Below are 19,477 nucleotides of genomic sequence, written 5' to 3'. Positions count from 1 at the left end.
ATCAGGCTCCAGCCACATCTACTGCATCAGAAACTCTGAGGGTAAGGTCTAGCAGTACTTAGCAAGAAGCCATTCAAGGTGATTGTTATGCATACTAAAATTTAATCACTAATGTAATGTATGTAAAGTGTTTAGACCAGTGCATGGTATACAGAAAGTGCTCAAAAAATGTTAGACATTAGGTTGTGATTATCCACATCATTTTCATCATCTTCATCTGTATGAATAAATTATAATGTGTGGTAAAAATAAACTCAAAAATCACAACTGGAAATAAAATTACAAAAGAAGAACAGGCTCAATGTCAAGATTACTGCTAAAGTTCTCAACACAAATGGTCTTTGTCCTCATGAACCATTCAACATTCCTGGTAAATTGGGACCGTCTGACTATATCATTTCCCTCTTCAAAAATCCATCAATAGTTTTAATTGCCCAAAGTTCGAAGTCTAAAGTCTGGCCTTAACTTCTTCACCAGACAGGTGTGCATAGCTCTCTCGCTTCCGGTATACACCCCAGGCTTTCTTCCAGGTCTTTGAATGAGTCAGGCTCCTGTCTACCTCCTGATTCATGAGAATTGCCCTACTAAGAACTGTTATCTCTCAGAAAAGGAAAGGATGCAACAATTTGTCAAGAATTCATCCAGTAGTTAGTTAAAATAACCTACCAAGTTCGTACTATGTGCCTATTATATTCCCAGACAAGTGCTGCAGCTTTGTAGATGAATGAAACAGATCTCATTCCTAACTGAATAGAGTCTAATGAGAGGAAAGCAGACATTAAACAAATGCTCACAAATAATTAAATGGCTACATGTGTGCAAAGTTCCACAAAAGACAAGTACAAGGTGCTAAGAAAGGCTCTAATGGAGTCCACGACCTGGTGTGCCGGACAGCAGATGATGTGAGCTCAGGAAAGGCTCCTGAGAAAATGATGTTTAGCCTGAGGTTGAAAACGTGTAGAAACTACACAAGAGGAAAGAGCACAGGGCAGAGAGATTATGAGCATCCCAGGTAGAGAGAATAATAAGTGCGGAGGTCCACAGGTGGGAAACAGAACAGTGCTTCAAAGATGGTTTATCTGGGGCAAGTCTGAGTTGATAAACACCTGTCCACTCAACCTCTATCACCAACCTCATAATGAAGGGTGGATACTTAAACCAATATTAGCTTGATTCTCTGTGTTTAAGAACCCAGGAAAGTGTTAGGCCATATCGCTGAAACTTTGAGAAACTAAGTGAATTGGTCATAAGCAAAATCTAAAGTCCTTGGAGCATTTTGGAGTCCATTTGGAATTCAGATCTCATCAAAAATCATCAAAACTGAGTCCAAACGACTGGTGAAGAAATGTGTTGAAAAGTTAAAAGAAATTATATTATTTTTGCCTTCAGGAAAGAAAGATGAAAAGCAATTTTATCTTGGTCCTCTGTATTTGAAAGGCTTTTATATATAAAAAGATGATCTGTTTTTCTTCATCTCCATGGAGAACAGGGGAAAAAGAAATGTGTTTAAACAGCGGTATTAAAAATATAGATTTGGTATAAAACAATTTCTTGACAATAAAGAGAATTAAATTTTAGGTATGTTACAAGGGGAGACTTAAGTAGTTTCCCTAAGGCATTTCCAAATAAGCTAGATCCTCCCATACTGGGATATTTTACCTGGAAGCAGAATGGTGAGCTACTAAATTCCTTCAAGTAGTTTGCTAACCCATGAAGTCCATTCCAAAGAAGGCAAAGACCAATGCAAATAAATTGAAACAACAGTGTCATCTAGTGGAAACTTCAGTCATAACACCCAACACACCAATCTGATTGAATGAATCCCTATATACTTTAAATATGAAAACTAATTAATTTTTTTAAAAACCTAGATGTAAATTTGTTTCAAGATTTTATTTTCTCATTTATGCCTCAACCACATACACTAAAAACAAACCCCAGATCATCAGGCTGATTGATAACTGAACCCTCTAGCGGGAACTAAGAGATTATAAGTACTTTGGTAGTCATAGTTTAAAGGGTAAACCCAACAGAATTGGAATGTTTTAATCAAATTCTTAATAGCCACACTCCTGATGTACGTCTTGGGCTTTCCAGATTTGAAGCCAAGTCTAAATGCTGAAATGAAAAGTGATTGCTGGTTAGCAGTCATGGAAAGCTAAAATGACTGACAGGCCTTTTCAGCTGCCCTCCTGCTGGTCCTTCTAGGTGACCCCTCTCAGACATAGTCTCACAGGAGACATCCCATTGTTTCAGATGGAGACATCCCACTGTTTAGATGGATCCAAAAATCCAGTTTTGTCAGTAGAGTCAGAAATATGTATATTCGCAAGCAGTACTTCATGCCAATAAAACTTACATAGGACAGACAGGGTTCTTACGGGAATTGAATGAGGTAACATTTATGACTTATGTATGGAAACTACAAGTGTCAGTTACTTGAGATCCAAGTCTACTTTTTATTCTCTGCAGTTTGCATGCAGTTTTATTCATGCCGTTTGCATGATGATAAAATTTGAACTTTTTCAGGTTGGGTTGCTGGAGGGACCCTGCAGGAGGAAGGAGCTCTGCTTTCTGGTTTTGTGATACCCCCCTGGGCAGGCTGCTTCATCCTATGCAGCTTCTGCAGCACCCAGCTCCCACAGCGAAGGCAGCTTCTCCAGTGCAGGGTTCCTGCATCGCTAGCTGGCCAGAAGTCCAAGGCACCTTCCATGCATGGCTTTCCTCCACACTCTTTTAGAGAGCTTCTCAGTGATGTGCCTCAGGCCTGGTATCTTCCCAAACATGGCTTCCCTGGCACACTTTTTGAGGAATTTCCAGCCTCAGCAAACTTCTCTGCCATTCAGGAAGCCACAGCCATGTCCTCACCAATAAAGTCCGGATCTCAGCCTTGATACGAGGCTGGAGAGCAGGGAGATCGGCTTTTTCAGATGTGTTCCTTCCTTGGGTTCTCTCTTTCAGCTCTTAGTGGCTGCACCCTGTATCTGTCATTCCTGCATTCTTTAAAGTTATTTTCACTCCTTACTAGCCAATCCCCAGGCCTCCAATTCCCTATTACAGTTATAAATCTTTATACTAAATATTGCCTGTTCAAATTACTGTGTGGTTTATGTCTCCTGATTGGACCCTGATTGATACACCATACAATAAATGGTAGGAAGGGACAGATCCAAGTTTTATGGGATCTGAGTTTTACAGAATTTGGGGGAGTTCCCCTTCAAAAGGAATATATGAAATTATTAATACAGAATTAGATACAGAATCTTGGAAGAACCTCATGCAAATGACAGACCCTGAAACATTAGCTTTACAGTAAATCCACCACAGATAACAACTACTGTTTTGATTAGAAGATGTGAAAGACACGTGTCTCATATCAGTTTACCTTCTTCCTTGATATCATGGTATCTGGGAAACAGAATTCATCATCAGAGAGGTAGTGTTTTGAGGAATCACTTATCAAGGAATATCAAAACCTGGATAATAGTCTCTGTTCTTCTGTCCTTCACGTGCCCTCCCTCCACCCCACTCCACCCACACACACATCCTTTGGCTCCCTGTTGAGTCTCTTCTGACTCTTTAAGGCTCCTTTAAAAGGTACTTTGCTTTTCCATTGCTTTCCTGCCTGCCTGCTTGGGCACAACTAATTGCTTCCTTATGTATGCGCAAATAAAGTTTCAAAGATATAGTATTTTATTGTGGATTCACCAAACTGAAATATAGATATTTAGCTGTGTGTCTCTCTCTCCTACTGCAGGGCACACATCAAATAGTCAGGTAATGCTGTATGAATTTAATTGAATTGAATGATGCAGATTTCAGACATGCTTGAAATTAGTCAGTGTCCTTCAAGTCACACTTTGTGGGTGATTGATTATCCCATCTATTCAAAGCTCTGACAATGAAATTACTAATACAAAATAAGGTACTGTCTCCCAAGCTGAGTTCCACAGACACTAATCCTAGATTGCACAATGCGTGTTTTAATCTAATGAGATAGGTTCCCCCAAACAAAAAGAGATGATACAACTCTGAGTGAAAGAGAAAATAGATATCAGACAACCAAACACATCTATAAAATGTTTAAAAATGGCTTTCACTTACGTGATATTAACATAGAGGTTGCACCCGCAATGAGTCACTTTCCCTCTTTTATTCTCCCGATAAAAGGAAGCCCAGGCCAGGCATGGTGGCTCATGCCTGTAATCCCAGCACTTTGGGAGGCCGAGGCAGGTGGATCACCTAAGGTCAGGAGTTCGAGACCAGCCTTACCAACATGGTGAAACCCCATCTCTACTAAAAATAAAAAATTAACCAGGCGTGGTGGCATGTGCCTGAAATCCCAGCTACTCAGAAGGCTGAGGCAGGAGAATCGCTTGAACCTGGGAGGCAGAGATTGCAGTTAGCCGAGATCACACCACTGCACTCCAGCCTGGGTAACAGAGTGAGTGAGACTCTGTCTAAAAATAATAATAATAATAATAAATTAGCCAGGCATGGGGTGTGCGCCTGTAATCCCAGGTACTCAGGAGGCTGAGATGGGAGGATTGCTTGAACCTGGGAGGCAGAGGCTGCAGTGAGCCAAGATTGCGCCATGGCATTCCAGCCTGGGGGACAGAGCGAGATTCTCTCTCAAATACATAAATAAATAAGTAAATGGATGTCCATTTCCCAGAAAATCTAAATCATTCTATCAAGAGCTAATAGCCCCAAATTTTTTAATGATATTGCTTAATTACTGCTAGGGTTTGCATGTGTCCCCCCAAATTTATATGTTGACTGGAGGTGGGGCCTCTGGGAGGTAATTAGGGTTAGAAAAGGTCTTCACGGTGAGACCTTCATGATGGGACTGGTGGCTTTATAAGAATAAGAAGCTAACACACATGCTCTTGCCCTCTCACCAAGCAATGGCCTCCACCAGTTTAGGACAGCAAGAAAGCCCTCACCGGTTGTCAGCACTAGGCTTTTGGACTTCCTGGCCTCCAGAACTGTAAGAAATAAATTTCTTCTTCATAAATTATTCAGCCTATGGTATTCTGTTATAGCAACAGAAAACAGACTAAGACAATTACTTTATCAAATACTAGTGCTCCATTATGGAAAACAGTATGGCAATTCCTCAAGGATCTAGATCTAGATGTACCATATGACCCAGCCATCCCACTACTGGGTATATACCCAAAGGATTATAAATCATGCTGCTATAAAGACACATGCACACGTATGTTTATTGCAGCACTATTCACAATAGCAAAGACTTGGAATCAACCCAAATGTCCATCTGTGACAGACAGGATTAAGAAAATGTGGCACATGTACACCATGGAATATCATGCAGCCATAAAAAAGGATGAGTTTGCATCCTTTGTAGGGACATGGATGCAGCTGGAAACCATCATTCTTAGCAAACTATCACAAGAACAGAAAACCAAACACCGCATGTTCTCACTCATAGGTGGGAACTGAACAATGACATCACTTGTACTCGGGAAGGGAAACATCACACATCGGGGCCTATCATGGCGAGGGGGGAGGGATTGCATTGGGAGTTATACCTGATATAAATGACGAATTGATGGGTGCTGACGAGTTGATGGGTGCAGCCCACCAACATGGCACAAGTATACATATGTAACAAACCTGCACGTTATGCACATGTACCCTAGAACTTAAAGTATAATAATAAAATAAATAAATAAATAAATAAATAAATAAATAAATAAATAAATAAAACAAATACTAGTGCTCCAAAATGTTAAGAGTTTTTCCATCCATTCATCAATTAATCCAGCCAGCCAACCAATATAATGCAATGATAGGAATAGGCCTAATTTCAGGAATCCTTTATTCTAGTCTGTTGGCCCTTCCTTTCTTCACATTGTTCTTCAAAGTAAAGCAAAATTTCTTTTTCTTTTTCTTTCTTTCTTTTTTTTTTTTTTTTTTTTTTTTTTTTTGAGATGGAGTTTTGCTCTGTCGCCCAGGCTAGAGTACAGTGGCACCATCTCTGCTGTCTGCAACTTCTGCCTTCTGGATTCAAGCAATTCTCCTGCCTCAGTCTTCTGAGTAGTTGGAATTACAGGTGCCTGCCATCATGCTCGGCTAATTTTTGTACTTTTAGTCAAGATAGGGTTCACCATGTTAGCCAGCTTGGTCTCGAATTCCTGACCTCAAGTGATCCACTCGCCTCAGCCTCCCAAATTGCTGGTATTACAGACATAAGCCACTGCACCTGGCCAAAACTTATTTTCTATCATAAACTTTGCATGTCCCTAGAAACCTCTCCCTGAATAGATTAGGGTTCAATCAAGTTACACAGGGTTCTTTCAGTGACACACAAACATCTGAGATCATGACCGATAAATCTGACTTTTGATCCATCGTGAATGGATGTACTTAGAATGTTTTCATGATTCCATTTCTCCTCCATCAGCCCACTGGACCAAAATGTTATAGATCTACTTCCTTTCCTATAATAATCATCGTTTCTAGTCAGAGCCAGAGTATAAGGCTAGAGAAAGAGATGAGGAGATGGAGAACACTAAGACATTTCCTTTCCTTTAGTTCCCCAGGGCCCCCAGACTGGCCCAACATATGGGCTTTGGGGTAGGGATGGCACTTGGGGAATATAGATTGGGAGTTCCTATCCAGGGATTTCCTTAGCCCTTAGTAGAAATCTCTTAGAACAGAAATAGACATTTTCCTAATTCATTGTGCCCAGGCACCAAGGAAAAAATAAATTGCTACATGCTATAAATTGGTTTAGATGTGAGAATCCAGTAAGATATCATAGGAATCTGCAGTCACTCTGTGGCTGCATTTAAGGTTCTCTTCATCATAACTTTTGAACAGTGTAAGTTAACAGAGACCAGAAGAATTCTAGCTTTTCTGTCTTCTCTCCTCCTCTCTCCTTATTCATCCCTCAAACTTCTGATTCCCCTAATCTTTACACATTCCTCCCTTTCTGACTCTCCTAAATTGCTTATCTCAGGAGAACCAACATGAAAAGCATTCTTAACTTGAACAAATGCAAACAAACAAACACAATGTAAGACTCTGCAAGATCTGGAGATGACGAAATGTAGATAAACCTGGGACTAGCTCACTGCTCCAGGGAAGGCTACAGTAGCCTGGCTAAGTCATTGAAATAACCAATTTTGGAGTCAGACCATGCAGCATTTGAGCCCCAACTTTCTCACTTACTAGCTGTGTCATTTAATTTTTCTCATTTGTAAAATATTAATAAAATTGTACTTTCTTTCACATAACTATTGCAAAAAATCAAATGAGATAATGTATGTTTAAAATGCATTAATCTAATAAGTTATCCATAGGCAATAGATCCTTTTGTTAGTTATTATTTATATTACTTCACTCTTTCAACTTTCATATCAATTAGAACTGATGAATTTATACCATTTTCAAGAAGTTAGATAGGCATAACAGAAAGCTTTACAGGGAGATGTTCTTGGTTAATCTCACCTGGGAACATTTTCTTATTTTCACATTTTACTTCAATTACATGGTAATTGTTAATGGATCAGATCACCCTTCTGTGTCTTCTCATAGTTGCACAACAACCAACTGCTACAGATAGTCACAATAGTGGCAGAAGCAGCCCTGTCTAGAGATGGGGCAAACTAGAAACATCATATAATTTACAACTAAATTTAATGAAGTTGCATTTTTGACTCATCAATCTCTTCTGTGTCTGTGGTTTGGATTTAGGGAAAGAGTATATTTGCCAATTTGTTATGTGTTTGTGGTTGTTGATGGTAATTATTTGAGACAGCACAGTGTATAGTGAGTAAGTCAAAGCTTGGTGTAAGAAGGGGTCCAGGGTAGAAAACACAGCTTTGTAATTTGTAGCTGATGTGACCACTTAGGCACAAACAATAAACACTGCCATTATGTCACTTGCATTCTCTGTTATTTTTATGCCTTCTTTACGTGCCTGTGGTCAGCTTACAGACTTAATTCTAATCAAAACCTAAGAAAACCTTTTGTACATCTTTTCCATCTTATAACATGAACAACGGAACCAGTTCACTGTCAAGTATTCTAGTAAAGGCCACTGATGGAAGGGGAGGCAGAATTAAGAGTAGTGTCAAACTTTCTTTCTGAGAATGTCAGGCATACTGACTAGGCCCTTTTAGTGAAGGATGCAGGAATTCTCTAATTATCCAGGAGTCTATAGTAAGGTTATATAACAGACAGATCCAAAAATTAATACTAGGTAACAGATCCAACCCAATAGAACCAACCAATCCAATATAATCTTCCTCTTACTTCACCTTGGGCTTCTAGAGGGAGCAATTCTTGCTTACTGAACGTCTTCACCCATTTGGACTGCTATAACAAAACTTCAGACTGGGTAATTTATAAACAATAGAAATTTATTGCTCACAGTTCTGGATGCTGGGAAGTCCAAGATCAAGGTTTTGGCAGATTTGATGTCTGGTTATGGCCATAAATCGTATCTCACAGATGGCACCTTCTGTGACAAAAGAAACTAAAAAGTCCCCTCAGGCCTCTTTGATAAGGGCACTAATCTCATTCATGAGGGCTGTGACTTCATGACTTAATCACCTCTGAAGGCCCCCATTTCCTAATACCTTCACCATGGGGGTTAGTTTTTAACATGTCAATCATGGGAGGACACAAACACTCAGATCATAGCAAATGGATGAGCATGGACAAAACTTAAAGGAGGAGAAAGGCTAAGGTGATTTACATATAGAGAACTGAATAGCTTCTCACTCAGAGTGTGTTGGGGAAAGTTTGGTAGACAGTTAAGAATCAAAGACTCCAGTTGTAGAAAAATGAAGAAGAAACTTACGGGGATTTAAGAAGGGGAGTTGTATTTTATAAATTGGATCTTCTTTTTCCTTGAAATTTCTGTAACATTGATTGTGGATTTTGAAAGCTGCAGGAAGGTAAGGACGGACTACATAGGAGCCTAGAATTTGTATTTGGGCTTCTTTATAGAAAATCATCACAATTTCAACAGAGGTATGACTTTGTATATATCCAACAAATTATGTCATTTGACCCATGGTACATATATTCTCTATTCTTTCCGGAGAGGCATTGAACTATCCTAAAACATTAGTTTTCAAATGCTGCAGTATGATCTAGGTGCCAAAACACATCTACAATATATGGAGCATAGAAATTCTGTTTAAAAAGAAATACATTTAAGATATATTGCTTATCTAGTTAACCTATGGATATATTTAATTTACCATATATTAGAAGATGTAGTCTATGTATTAGTTTACTGAATAATGAAGGAACTTTCAAATACAATATAATCTTTTGAGGTACCGATTTTAGGGAATAGAAAACAGCTGATTATATTATTTTTTTTCAGTAGGTAGTTGAATGTTGTAAGTCATTTGATTATACCTGAAGAATGTATGAAACTACATAAATAGAAAAACATTAATACATTTTGGTTTGCTTGAATAGCCATTGAAAATTATGCATACAGATATTTTAGAGATTTTTAATGACATAAATACATCATGATGTTAATCTCAGATACAGAATTCTATTATTGTCTATATCTATTTTGTAATGCATGGAAATGATGACAAAAGAAATATATAAACATATCATTGATAACTTGTAGATAGCAGAAATGATGTAAATTTAAAAAAAATTTTTAGGGCCTCATAAGTAATCCCGTATACTAACTTTTACATTTGGAAAACATTAACAAGCATTAGTTTTTTAAATGAGAAACTATTAAGCAAAGTGGTATGGACTAAAAGATACTAGTCAATTTAAGCCTGAAATTCTTTTAGGGTCATGTAGTGAAGACAAATGACTATTTAATTTTTTTTTTTTTTTTTTTTTTTTTTTTTTGATACAGAGTCTTGCTGTGTTGCCCGGGCTGGACTGCAGTGGTGCAATCTTGGCTCACTGCAACCTCTTTCTCTTAGGTTAAAGTGAATCTCCTGCCTCAGCCTCCCAAGTAGCTGGGACCACAGGCACATGCCAGCACGCAGGCTAATTTTTGTATTTTTTTTGTAAAGACGGGGTTTCACCATGTTGGCCAGGCTGGTCTCAAACTCCTGACTGCCAGTGATCCACCTGTCTCGGCCTCCCAAATTGCTGGGATTACAGGCATGAGCCACCGTGCCTGGCCTATTTAAATTTTATTCATTTAATTAAGAGCCTTTCCTGATCTCACCAGGTTAGGTTAGGTGGCCGTCCTCTTGGCTTTACTATCACTGCCTAACTAATCTAGCATGATGCATTGTCACTATATTGTACGGCCTCTTCTTGCCTATCTTCTCTATAGGACTGTATTCTCAGCACTTAGGACACTGGCTGGCACACAGTAGATTTTTAATAAATGTTTGTTGAGTGAATAAAAAATGTATCCTGCAATTTACCTCACCATTGAATGTGTGTGCTATTTATGATTTTCTATATAAATAAATCATGCATTTCCCACTCAAGGGGAACACAAATGCTGTATAGCACAATGTCAATAGAAAAAGACATTTTATTATATATGGGCTTTTCTCTATTTACCAACTTTTATTCATTCATAGAATGACAATCAGCATTATCCATGCAACAGAAATTTGGTATTATAGATTCATGAAGGCAACATTTTAGAGGTAAGCATTTATAGAAATGCATTTGATGATCCAAAGCCTTTCTTTATCTTTTCAGATTATATGTTTTTTTATCAAAAAATAGAATTTTAAGACAAAATTTATTTTGTAGTTAGATTTTTTCAAAATAACATATCATTCTTCTATCTTCACCACTCCAACAATGAAAAGCAAGACTAAAATTAAAATGCAGCAACTATATGCCAACACTCAGAAGGAAGAGAGTGAAATGATTCATTCACCTGTTTTCTGTTTTTAATTTCATTTTATTATTATTTTTTTTTTTTCAAGACAGGGTCTTACTCTGTCACCTAGGCTGGAATGAAGTGATGCCATCACAGATCATTGCAGCCTCCGCCTCCTGGCTCAAGCAATCCTCCTGCCTCATCCTCCCAAGAAGCTGGGACCACAGGCACATACCACCACAGCCAGCTAAATTTTTATTTTTGGTAGTGATGGGGTCTCACCATGTTGCTCAGGCTGGTCTCAAACTCCTGACCTCAAGCAATCTTCCAACCACAGCTTCCCAGAATGTTGGGATTACAGGTGTGAGCCACGGTGCCTGGCCTATTCATCTATTTTTCTAAAACAAGTCTAACCATACAGTTTCATGTTGACTTATATTACTCAGAGGGGGGAAAAAGGCTGGTAAAATATATTTATTTGGCCGATTCCTTGTACTGACATTTTTTAAAAAGCAAAAGTAAATTATGAGATGAAGATGAATTATGAATTATCATAGTTAGACTGAAAGTCAGACCAGAATTTTCTTTCCTTGTGCCTTACATGATTTATCTGAAGTTTTGGAAAATTATTTATTGCAGAAATCACACAGCTGAATGAAGCCTTAGTGGTCTAATTTAAGTCCATCATTTTACAAATAAGAATACTCAGATGCAGCAGGGCACAGTGGCACAGTAGTCCCAGCATTTTGGGAAGCCAAGGCTGGTGAATCATTTGAGGTTGGGAGTTCGAGACCAGCCTGGCCAATATGGTGAAACCCCATCTCTACTAAAAATACAAAAATTAGCTGGGCGTGGTGGTACACACCTACAATCCCAGCTACTGGGGAGGCTGAGGCAGGAGAATTGGTTGAACCTGGGAGGTAGAGGTTTCAGTGAGCCAAGATCGCATCACTACACTCCAGCTTGGGTGATAGAGCGAGCCTCCATCTCAAAAACCAAAAAGAAAAACTCAGATGCTAAAAAGTTTGATGACTTGCCCAGGCCAACAAGAAGTAAGTGCAGGAGCGGGTGTGCTCCTAAGGGCTACCTGGTCTCCTGGCCCTCCTCCCAAGGAGCTGCAGTAAGCTAAAGCTACCTGAAAGCCCCGCAGAAAAAAATTCTATATAATGTGGCTTAATTCACTGTCTCCCAAACTTATTTGGTCATAGAACCTGTTTACCTGTTAGCACCGCTAAGTGTTCTCCATGAAAACCCTTTGAGAAAGTTCAAGGCAATACAATTATCCTCACTACAGTGCCATGTGAACTAGGTCTCCCAGATGCTGCCAACAATTCATGTGGTAATTAATCCAAACGTGCAACGGGTAAACCAATTCTTTCTTGTAACTTTCCTTGTACACAAATAAGCTTGGGCTGGTGACAAACCAGCTCAGTAAAATGCCCACAAAAGGATGAGAGATTTCTCAAGCTATCTAAGTTTGCCTGCCACGGGAAAAGTTAACCTGCACAGTGAAACAGTGCATGACTTTCCATCATCCCTTGTGCTAAACAAAATTAGCACAGCCTCACAGAAAGTGGTGTTTTATTTATTTTATTTATTTATTTATTTATTTATTTATTTATTTATTTATTTATTTTGAGACAGAGTTTCGCTCTTGTTGCCAAGGCTGGAAGGCAATGGTACAACTTCAGCTCAATGCAACCTCCACCTCATGGGTTCAAGTGATCTTCTGCCTCCACTTCCCAGCTAGCTGGGATTACAGGCATGTGCCACCACACCCAGCTATTTTTGTTTATTTGTTTGTATTTAGTAGAAATGGGTTTTCACCATGTTGGTCAGGCTGGTCTCAAACTGCTGACCTCAGGTGATCCACCCACCTTGGCCTTCCAAAGTGCTGGGATTACAGGTGTGAACCACCATGCCCAGTCAGAAAGTGATGTTTGGTCTCACTCTCTCGTCCAGATTAGAGTGGAGTGGTGCCATCTTGGCTCACTGAAAACTCTGCCTCCCAGGCTCAAGCAATTCTCCTGCCTCAGCCTCCTGAGTAGCTGGGATTACAGGCTCATGCCACCACGCCCAGCTAATTGTTGTATTTTTAGTAGAGACAGAGTTTCACCATGTTGGCCAGGCTGGTCTCAAACTCCTGACCTCAGGTGATCCATCCGCCTCAGCCTCCCAAAGTGCTGGGATTACAGGGACTCTGCTCTTAAAAACTCTTTTTTTTTTTTTTTTTTTTTTTTTGAGACAGAGTCTTGCTCTATTGCCCAGGCTGGAGTGCAGTGGTACGATCTTGGCTCACTGCAACCTCTGCTGCCCGAGTTCAAGTGATTCTCCTGCCTCAGCCTCCCAAGTAGCTGGGATTACAGGTGCGTGCCACCACTCCCAGCTAATTTTTGTGTTTTTAGTAGAGACGGGGTTTCACCATCTTGGCCAGTCTGGTATTGAACTCCTGACCTCATGATCCACCCATCTCGGCCTCCCAAAGTGCTGAGATTACAAGGTGTGAGTCACCGCACCCGGCCTCTTAATAACTCTTTTGTCCACTTCCTCCAGGATCAGGAAGAACAAAGAGATGAAGAAACACAATTGTAAGAAAGTATATTTTCCAAATTTCTGTGATAATTTCTTGTATCTGCACTCATATTAATATTTTATCTGGTAATCCTTTCATAGAAACGTACATGAAGTGTATTTTGATTCTTTGAGTGAGTGGAACGGTTTATCCCAGGGCATACTTAACTGATAAATTAAGCTTCAAGGGAAATGGGAAGAAAACCAAGCATATTAACTCACTCAAGTCACTGATACCTCCCTTCCTGCCTTGTCCTGTGATTTTAAATGTAAGTACTATTAAAGAACTAATGAATGCTCTAATTACATAAGCCTTAATAGACTTATTAAAAAGAGTGAATGGTGATTTATCCCTATAAGTACTCAATTTACTATGCAAAGGCTAAATTAGGGAACAGAGGAGAGGGGACTGGAATAGAGTAACCGTTCACTAGACAAAAACAGAATATAAATGTATAAAGAAAAATTAATAGGCCCAAGTTGGTAGAAGTCAACATAGGAAATGCCCTCATTTCATTTTGAGATGTCAACACTTCTGAGACATCCCTGAATATAGAGTGTAAGATGTATTTTAACTGAAATAATCCTTCCTATATAATATCACAGTCTATTGAGAACAATATCTGTGAATTTGCAAATTAACTTAATCTGAGAAGGCAAAGAATATCAGACCACATAAGCTTTTACTCTGCAAAAGAGAACTTGAATATTAGCAATATTTGACTAGCTCTTAGAAAAATAATCTCCCACGTATGCAAAAGCAGCACTATTACTAAGAAAGCCAGTTTGCCCAACATCCAACCCGTACATTCTAGGATTTTTTTCTACATAATAATAGTAGCAAAAAATCACCCAAAAATGTCATTTACCCTGGTAAGTTTTTTCCATTTGGGCCCTTGAAGGCTCAGCAGTTTGATTTCATCAGCATGCAAACCACAGATTCATTCTTCATGGGTGGACTCACAAAAACCAAGCTCCTGAGACTAATGTATTTGTACACCCATGTTCATAGCAGCATTTTCATAATAGCTAAAAGGTGGAAGCAACTCAGGTGTCCCCTTAAGAGAAATGAAAAAAACAAAAAGTGGTGTATATGCACACAATGGAATTTTATTCAGCCTTAAAAAGGAAAGATGTGCTCACACATGCTACAACCTAGATGACCCTTGCAGACATGATGCTAGGTAAGACAAATCAGTCACAAAAGGACAAATGCTGTATGATTCTACTTCAGGGAGTGCCCACAGTAGTCACATTCACAGACAAAGCAGACTGGTGGTTACCAGCGGCTGGGGAAGGGGTGACCGGAGACTGAATGTTCAGTAGGTACAGAGTTTCAGTTTTGCAAGCTGAAAAGAGTTCTGGAGATGGATGATAGTGATGGCTACACAACAATGTAAATGTAGTTACTGCCACTGACCTCTACACTTAAAAATGATTAAGATAGTAAATTTGATGTTGTGTATATTTTACTATAATTCCAAACATTGGAAATCCCTGTTTTAAGTTTATATTAAAAAGCAGAACTGTTTCAGGGACTTGAATATATGCAGTTTTAAAACTAGACTAGCCTTTCTCTATGACATCCAGAAAAGCTAAATCGTAAATGGAAGATGGCTCTGATGGCATAGACTTCGAACAAGGGGAGTACAATGAATTGGATGTTTAGGACATATGTCTATCACAGATGACATCAATCTCACAATGGGGACAGACTTGTCAGAGGAGCCAGAATGCTTGTATTCTGGAGGCCAGGACTCCCCGTATTCAATTTCACAATAAACAGCAACTTTGCCAGGGATCTTGGCTAAGGTTCCCTCCACCTGGATCTGCCCAAACCGCTTGGTTTTCTTTCTTCTGTATTTCTGAGGCTAAACAATCCTTTTCTAATTAACCTAATCTTTCTTTAGCTGTGCAAACATATTCAATTAGATCACAGTCAAAGCTTTCAGATCCAGTAAGTATTCTGTCTAAAGCGATCTTGTAGATGAGAGCAAAAACTATTGATTTCACTTCAAAGAATATCACATTTCCCTTATTTATGAGGTTTTGGAGAATACCTCATTGTAGCACCCAGGTATTAATATTTATAGACCTCACGCAGATGATAGTAAATCTCAATGTTTAATCTCAATGTTTAGTTCAATCTCAATGTTTTCTACAATTGTATTATTGTAGGAATAAAAACTAGAAGAGTCAACCTTGCCTGTATCCTAGGATCCACCAATTATGATAGGAAATGATGGGAATTACCGGGAGATCTGAGATAGATATAACTTTGGGAAAAGACGACTGGAGAAAGAAAAGAGAAATTAAGTATAAGATAAGCAAAGTAAAAAGATAAGACAACAATAGCATGTACCATAGTTCCCCCTATCAGTGTTTTTTCTTTGCAGGACTTTGGTTATCTGAAGTCAACTGACGTCTGAAAATATGAAATGAAAAATTCCACAGGTTATCTGGGGTCAACTGAGGTCTGAAAATATTAAACGAACAATCCCACATATAAATAATTCATATGTTTTAAATCACACACTGTTCTGAGTCATGTGATTAAATCTCACATTGTCCCACTCTGTACCACCTAGGACATGAATTGACCCTTTGTCCAGCATATCCACGCTGTCTACACTCCTTGCGTTACTGGACGAAGGTGTCCCGGTTCTTGGCATCTTGAACAAAGAATTGGACAAAATACACAAACAAAGCAAAGAAAGAATGAAGAAACAAAAGCAGAGATTTACTGAAGATGAAAGTACACTCCACAGGGTGGAAGCGGGCCACAGCACAGAGGCTTGAGGGCCCCATTACAGAATTTTCTAGGGTTTAAATGTTCTCTAGAGGTTTCCACTGGTTACGTGGTGTATACCTTATGTCAACAAAGAGGATGAAGTAAAGTTACAAAGTCATTCACACGGTGTGCACCCTAGGTAAATGGAGAGGATATTCCCTGTCATAGTTGCAGTGTTCCCATTTGGTTTAGTTCTAGGAAGTTAGCATGAATCAGGCTTATGTTTCCTGCCTCCAGACCCTGTTCTCCTGCCTCACTTGCCTGTGAGTCCCGTAGTAGCTCTCTTTGTTACCAGATCACCTGTTGAGCCATCGCTGTGCTTCTGCTCAAGCAACCCTTATTTTACTTAATAATGGCCCCTAAGCTGGAGAATAGTGATACTGGCAATACAGATATTCCAAAGAGAAGCTGTCAAGTGCTACCTGCAAGTCAAAAGGTGAAAGTTTTCAACTTAAGGAAGAAAAGAAGTCATATGCTGAGGTTATGAAGACAGCTGAGTTTATTGCCTATCACAGTAAGGGAGAATGCCAACTCTACAAAGCTTTGGTTGTGTCTCAGAGGGGAAGTTTTGTTTGGGGGCGTGTATTTCAATGTAGTGTTTGATTAAGACAGGTTGAAAATCATGATATAATAATAATACGATTGGTGGAAAGAGAAAGTGTGAATTTCGAGATGAGGGAGTTCAAAGAATCTTGGGATATAAACTGTTTATTGAAAAGTTCATGGGTCTTTTGGGATGTTCCTGTAATGATCAATGAAATAATTTGCCTGGATAAGAGTGCTTTCGAATTATAAAATTATATCAGTGTAGACAATGGAATAGTAAGAGCATGTTAATACATAAACAGTGTGGGATACATGGTGTCAGGTGTCAGTATAATATGTGTACTATATTATATGTAACATATTTTATCAGCTGCTACATTACACAGCTCCAGGAAGCACCATCCACATTATAGTCTATGTAAGTGATGTTCCTGGATTATTCAGTGCAACTACCCTATTATATTCATAGCTTGTATCATAATATATTTAATGTGAAGTATAGGATATGCCAAAATATACTGCATTGGATATAACTTGTACATAGAACAAATATGTAACATATTTACAATGAAGGGCAAAACACCAGAGCACTTTTACAAATTACGAAGTGTTACACTACATGCTCCTTTTTGCTTTTTCATAAAAACTGTGCTTTTCTCAGATGAGAACTGACACAGAGAATTCCAGAGAGAGATGTTTTTGAGGTCCTACAATCTAGCAAAGGGTCTGACCCATCCATACTAGGCCATCAAGAAACATAAAGTGCTAGACACAACTACACCTGTCTCTCCAAAGTCCACTAACATGCTTTTCTGGCAGAGTAGAGATGAAGTTAGCTGTTTGGTTTTTAGTATGCATAATGTCACTGGGGGTGTTGAGATACCCACGAAGTTCAGCAGCACCTTGCTCCCTCATTCCCCGGTACCCCCTCCCAGGTTGCCAGTGATGTGATGCTACTACTTAGGCTGTAGTGGGTGTGTGGTTGGATCCTCCTATTACAGAGACCCAAGGGTATCCTACAGGAGTGAACCCCAAGGAGTGCGGGAAGAAAGGATTGGCTTGTGCAAAGCAAAAGAATGGTTGGTTCATGAAACTAGATGGATTTTGGCATTTTAGCCATTTGATTTGGGCACAGAAAAAGATAGGGCCAGAGGCAGGAGCTCATGCTGGACAGGTTATTAAGGACATGCTCATGAAAAACTGAATGTGTCATTTTAGGAGTTGAACTTCATCCTGGGAGGGAGAAAAAGGCTTTGAAGGTTTTTAAGCTGAGGATAAACTGAATAAGATTTATGTTTTAGGAAGTTATCTTTGCCAAGGGGAGAAGCACTAATGGCAAGGAGCAATCCAGGTTAGAAATGATAACCCATATTTGGGCATGCTCCCTTTGGCATGACCTCCACTGCTACACTACCTTGAAACAGAACTTGTATCAAAAGAGATCTGGTTCCACAACATGGAGCACCAAGATATTGACATTGTACTGAATGTCATGAGTAGACTGAAGGGATAATAGCATTTTGCTCCAAAAATCTTCACTTATCTTTTCTATTGCTTTCTTCCTATGCTTCCAGTGAATTCCCTTTCAACTCTGGATCCTTCCTGGTTCTTCCATTGAGCCATTCAGCCCAAACTTCTACTTGCGTTTCTTGCTCCACAAAACAAAAAACAACTAGTTCAGTATCTGTGGCTTAGGAATTTGCCCTTAAAAGTGGGTAATGGTCTCAGTTTAATCCACTGGACCAAGAACATGGATAAACTAAGGTAGCTGCTGCAGGGATTGGGGAAAAGGAGGGACAAATATTTTGCTGACAAAACTAGCAAGTTCCAGTGACTGATATATCAGAAAGAGAAGGGCCATTTTCTTTCCCAAAGTCCACTGCCCTAGATCAGGCTTGTACTGTTCTATTTTGTTTTGTTCAACCCTTATTTTTATTACATTCACCTAATTATACACTCCTACTCTCTAGTTTCTCTCCAAATGTATAAAATGAATTGGAGCAAACCAGATGTCTCTCTCCAGGTTATCAGTCATTAATGGTGCCACTGTCTGCTAGGCAGAACTCAAAATGACCTCACATGGCCTCCAATGGTCTACGAAGACTTTCATGACAGAGTCCTTGTGTGTCAGGGACTCATCTCCCACTACACCCCTATGTAACTATACTTACTAAGCAGACTTACTCAACTTCAAAATCAAGGAATGAGTTATGATTTATAAACAGTAAGTCATCACTTACCATCATAGTATGTGGGGGATCGGTCAGAGTGGTGGGAAAAACTATAGGGAAAGGATGCAAACCTTCTGAAGGCACAGAAGGTTCTGCAGATCCCTGGGGTAGAATTGCTGAAGGCAGCTGTTCTATAACCCTGAGGCAGAGGGTAAGGAGTAGGTACAAGGGAGTGTAAGGGAATTTATCTTAAATAGGCTTGTTTACTTACGTTGACCAAGATCTGACCTTTGATCATCTGTGTGTGATGTTCCCTGAGAGGGGAACAATAAATGTTAATTACCTGCAGGTTTTGTTGGCTTCAGGTTTTTGGCATTATGCCCGCACTGAAAAAAAGCAAGCAGCTCCAGCTTCTTAGGGATGCACTCTGGCCACTTGAGCCAGCCAGTCCCCTAGCTGCTCTTACACTACATACCTGTGTCTGAGTACTCATTTCATCCGTCAGTCAGCATCTATGGGACAGACCTGACAATAGTAAGGTTCTTGGAAACTGACTTTAAGTGACACAATGTACAAGGAAACCAA

Source organism: Piliocolobus tephrosceles, chromosome X, assembly GCF_002776525.5.
Source record: "Piliocolobus tephrosceles isolate RC106 chromosome X, ASM277652v3, whole genome shotgun sequence".
Lineage (NCBI taxonomy): Eukaryota > Metazoa > Chordata > Mammalia > Primates > Cercopithecidae > Piliocolobus > Piliocolobus tephrosceles.
Note: the sequence above shows the minus strand (reverse complement) of the source record.